Source organism: Narcine bancroftii, chromosome 1 (genome assembly GCF_036971445.1).
Source record: "Narcine bancroftii isolate sNarBan1 chromosome 1, sNarBan1.hap1, whole genome shotgun sequence".
NCBI classification, from domain to species: domain Eukaryota; kingdom Metazoa; phylum Chordata; class Chondrichthyes; order Torpediniformes; family Narcinidae; genus Narcine; species Narcine bancroftii.
In genome coordinates, this window is record NC_091469.1 from 457,176,831 (window position 1) to 457,182,566 (window position 5,736).

Sequence of the window (5,736 nt, forward strand, 5' to 3'; positions counted from 1 at the left end):
TGAGATGGGAGTTGAGTAAGATTGATTGGGTGGTGTTTATGGGGGGGTTGACGGTGGATAGACAATGGAAAGCATTCACAGATCTAATGGAAGAATTCCAGAAATCATTTATATCGGTTTGGCATAAAAATAAACCAAAAAAATGTGACTCAACCGTGGATAACAAGGGAAATTAGAGACAGCATTAGGTCCAAAGAGAGAGCATATCAATTGGCCAAAAAAAGTACCAAATCTGAAGACTGGGAACAGTTCAAGATGCAGCAAAGGAGGACAAAGGGATTAATCAAGAGGGCAAAAATAAATTATGAAAGTAAGCTTGCGGCAAATATAAAAACCGACTGCAAAAGCTTTTATAGATATGTCAAGAGGAAAAGATTGGTGAAATCCAGAGTAGGTCCCTTGCAGTCAGAATCAGGGGAATATATAATGGGGAATAAGGAAACGGCAGACCAACTAAATTCTTACTTAGTTCTGTTTTCACAAGAGAGGATACAAATAACCTCCCAAGGATGTTGGGAAACACAGAGACTAATGCAAGGGAGGAGCTGAAAGAAATCAGTATCTCTAAGGATATGGTCTTGGGGAAATTGAGGGGATTGAAGGCCGATAAATCCCAAGGGCCTGATAATCTACATCCTAGGGTACTTAAGGAAATGAACATTCAGATAGCAGATGTTTTAAGAATTATTTTCCAGAACTCGATAGACTCAGGATTAGTACCCATGGATTGAAGGGTAGCTAATTTTACCCCACTATTTAAAAAGGGGGGTAGAGAAAAAATGGGGAATTATAGGCCAGTGACCCTTACATCAGTAGTGGGCAAAATGATGGAATCCATTATTAAGGATGTATTAGCGGAGCATATGACTAGCAGAGAAGGGATCGGACAGAGTCAACTTGGATTTACAAAAGGTAAATCGTGCTTGACAAATCTATTGGAATTCTTTGAGATGGTGACAGGTAAAATAGATGGGGGAGAGCCAGTGGATGTGGTGTACCTGGACTTCCAAAAGGCGTTTGATAAGGTCCCACATAAACGACTGGCATGCAAAATCAAGGATCATGGGATTGGGGGCAAGGTATTGATGTGGATTGAGAATTGGCTGGCAGATAGAAGACAGAGAGTTGGTATAAATGACTCATTTTCTGAGAGGCAGGCGGTGACCAGAGGGGTTTCACAGGAATCTGTACTGGGACCCCAGCTGTTAACAATTTACATTAATGATCTAGATGAGGGGATTGGATGTAATATCTCCAAATTTGCAGATGACACTAAGCTAGGAGGGATTGTGTGCACTGAAGAGGGGGTCAGGAAGCTCCAGTGTGATTTGGATAAATTGGGGGACTAGGCAGATACATGGCAAAGGCACTACAATGTGGATAAATGTGAGGTTATCCACTTTGGTAATACAAACCGGAGGGCAGATTACTATTTGAACGGCAATAGATTAAAAGATGGGGATGTGCAGAGAGACCTAGGGGTACTTGTACATCAGTCTCTGAAGGCGAGCATGCAGGTACAGCAGGCGGTTGAAAAGGCAAATGGTATGTTGGCCTTCATATCAAGAGGGTTTGAGTATAGGAATAAGGATACCTTACTGTAGCTGTACAGATCCTTGGTGAGACCACACCTGGAGTATTGTGTGCAGTTTTGGTCACCTTATCTAAGGAAGGATGTTCTTGCAATGGAGGGATTGCAAAGGCGATTCACCAGGCTGATACCTGGAATGGCAGGAATGACTTATGAGGAAAGATTGTGCAAATTGGGATTGTACTCGCTGGAGTTTAGAAGATTGAGAGGGGATCTCATAGAGACATATAAAATTCTGGCAGGACTGGACAGAGTGGATGGAGATGTGATGTTTCCAATGATGGGAAAATCCAGAACGCGGGGCCATGGTTTGAGGATAATAGGCAAACCATTTAGGACTGAGATGAGGCGGAATTTCTTTACCCAGAGGGTGGTGAATCTGTGGAATTCATTGCCACAGAGGGCAGTAGAGGCAGGTTCATTAAATATATTTAAGAGGGAATTAGATATATTTCTTCAGTATAAGGAAGGGTATTGAAGGTTACGGAGAGAAGGCGGGGACAGGGTACTGAACTTTAAGATCAGCCATGATCTCGTTGAATGGCGGAGCAGGCTCGAAGGGTCGAATGACCTACTCCTGCTCCTATCTTCTATGTTTCTATGTTTCTATATATATAGGCAAAGCAGGCTGCACTTTGCGTCACTCTAAATTTGACAGGTGATGAATGTGTCATGCTGATTCTAGACTCAGAAGATAACATGACAAACGTCATGAGGGGCCTGAAAAAAACTAGAGATTCCCCTGGCCCTTGGCTCACTGATCATTTAGGACGATGGGGAACTATACTGGTTCAAATCCTGATCATGGGCTTGGCTGCTTGTGGGTGCACCATAGTACAAGACCCATAGTATCCACAGGCTAGGGGTAATATTAGGAGGAGGAGACATGATCATTTAACTGGACAAAGGTATAGGGGAACATGTCCACCTGTGTGATTATGTGAATGAGAAGAGGGAGACAATACTCATGTTTGGGAAAATAGTCGACCTGGTTTCAGTCGATTCAGATTCTTTTAAATATTTTCAGTTCAAATGTTGTTAATCCATTCATTTACCTATAACACTGTGGTGGTGACTTCTCTCTGACCTAGAGTATGTAATTTATAATCTTTATCATATCTGTATGCGGGTTGTATTGTGTGAGACTCTGAAAGTCTTAAAATGGGGAATGTGGAAGTAAAGATCTGCCTGATATAGACTGATCAATGTGAATTAATGCCTTCATGCTCCTTGCTGCTCCATGAAGAATGCTGTTGGGGTTGTAAATATTTTAAGTAAGGGGCCCCATGGTGTTGGTTGCTAGGCAACCTCTGCTGATCTAGTAAGTTTCCACCAGCCTGGAGTTTCTCCATATCAGGTGGCGAGCAAGAACAATGCCTGAGCAAAGGGGAACCTGGTTACTTGATTGGTTCAACAAAATCATGCTATTTGCAGTTGAATACTTTGTATCTTAATGCTGACAGAGTAATGCTTCTCACATAAGAGAAGAATTGTTTTTTGATTGGTCAAGTCAGATTGCAGTAATTGTGCCTTTGGGGAGCTCTTTGATCCCCAAATGAAGTGATGGACCTCCCGCCAAGCTTGGGAGTAGTAAAGGAGTGTCTGACCCCATGTGTTGGCTGAAGAAAAGAACACCACCTATGACCTGGATGCAGGGGGTTGAAAAGCAACCATCCACATCCTTACCCTGGCACCTGGGAGGCCACATACTATCCAAAAGCCTCAACCTTATTTACAGAACCTCCCATCTCTACTCCTATCAAATCCCCAATCACTGTAGCTCTCCTCTTCTCCCCCTCCCTTCCTTTCTGAGCCAAAGGGCCAGACTCTGTGCCAGAGACCTGATTGCTACGACTTATCCATCCCCTCCCCCATAAGCATCCAAACAACTTCTAATCCATATTGCTACAAGCAAGATCACACCATTTTCTTCAACTTTTCAATCTGATTTGCCATATGTTCCAACGCCTTCTGAAAATTCATTTCTATGATATTCAATTATACTGCTTTCATCTGGAAGGCAAAAAAAATGTAGATATTGGAATCCATAAGTAAAACCAGAAAGTACTTCAAAGCAAAGAAAATTACAATGGGTTGAATATTTTGAAGTACTTCAGAATTTCTTTATAATGAGAAGTAGCTGATAATATAAAAGTGGAATATTGATAATGGAAATAAATACTAAGGATATTCAGCAGGTCAGGCAGCATCTCTACAGAGGTGTGAGAGATGGGAAAATTGATCTCAAATTATGAACATGGAAGAAACTAAAATTCATCAGTTAATGGCTGTAACCAGTACAAACAGGATGAGCTTGGGGATTAGGATGCAGGAAAGCAGAGTCAGCGCGACTAACATAAGAATCTTCTTTGTGACAAGAGCCACCATAAGACTAAGATAAGGAATGGTAAGGTACAATAGATTGTAGGAAGTTGAGGTAGTCTGGATCAGATAAAGGTCTCCTAGCCCTAGATAGAAGTACCAAGGCCTACATATCTAATTAGCTAACCTTACACAGATTTATACATATTAAATTAGCCAACCCTAGATAGGATGAGTCAACTCTGCATATCAAGAGACTTGTAGCCCCGAGGATCAGGAAGGTGTGAATAAGACAATGACATGATGGGACACCCACAGGATACCCCCTGGTCCTCCAAGTGTACTGAAACTGCACGTAGGCAGGAAGGATTGCCTAATGCCAAACCCATCCAGGGGGCAGAAGAATGTAAGGGGGAGGGCACTTTGATACTGAAATTGACTGTATAAAAGTTGGGTGAGCCCCAGTATGTGTGTGTATTCCCAGGGTAAGGGGAAGCACCTAACTTTGCATTGTTGTAAAATAAATGTTCTTTGTTCTCAATTTTTGTCTCGAGCTATTTCTTTAAAGGTAAATTCTGTTTCTAACAGAGGGAAACAGAGTTAGCTTTATTAATTTATTTATTATTGTTATTTTGGATACTGAGATTCAGTGAAAAGCTTTCTTATGTGTCCCACTCAAAGGCAAACAAAGAGTTGCCAAGCTCCAGAGACGTCTTACCATTTAAAGAGAAAAAGAAAGTCCCTTCAGATGATGAACATAGATCAGAACTGACAAAGTGGGTAAGGAAAGAAGGGTGGAGAAATGAGAGGTAGCTCTGAAAAAGGTGATAAGGAAGTGTGTATGGGTGAGGCAGTTCCTTTCTGTGCTATCCCAGGGAAAGAAATAGCCATAAGAAACACTGATCCCCCTGGAGTAGCACTAAAGCAGGGAAGTGGATGGAGACAAACGGGAGAGAGGAAAAAAAACATGCCAGATGTGTAAGGGGCAGATTCCAGTGGCTGCTGGGAATATGAAATAGAAGAAAGTGCTGAGAAGACCCAGCAGATTAAGCAGCCTCCATGGAGAGGGAAATGCTGAATTAATGTGGCAGGTTGACTATCTAGTGGCTGAGTTTTACATGCGAAAATGCTATCACAATGTGATCCCGAACAATTACTCCACACTAAACAGTTGTTGATGCTTTAATAACAGGCAAAGCTGTTGATATTTTGTAATGCCACTATATATTCCTGAGATGATCCAAATCAATTAAAATTACTCTGGTGCATTGTCAAATTAGGCATAATTTAATAATGATATTATTAAAAATAATTAACAATTGAAAAACATCTCAAACACCTTTGCATAACACTAGATAACAAATATTTTCACAAGGATAGCTTTCTGGAAAAAAAAGTTGGGGATTATGATAGACAAATTCAATCTGAACACAAAATTGGAGAAAGATTAAATTAACTTTTTTTGAATTTAGCATGTTTAATTGCATAATAATGCTGACACATTGCATTAGTTCAACTGACCTAAAATTATTTTGCTGCTGTTATTCATTTGCACTCAGCATCTGATGCCTCTTGTATCAGTGTCCAACAATAGTCAGCCAGCACTGATGGATTCCAGTTGCCCTGATACTGCTTTTCCATGGTTGTACCCTGTTTGCCACTGACTGTACCAAGAGCAGCAGGGAAGAAGTCCAAGTGTTAATACAGAAAATGAATTTTCAGTGACATGTTTCACTTTATGGTTTTTGTATGCCTGAAGTAGACTAAAATATGACAGGAAATTACAAAAGAGGTGATATCTAAAAAAGGGTACATGATTAGGA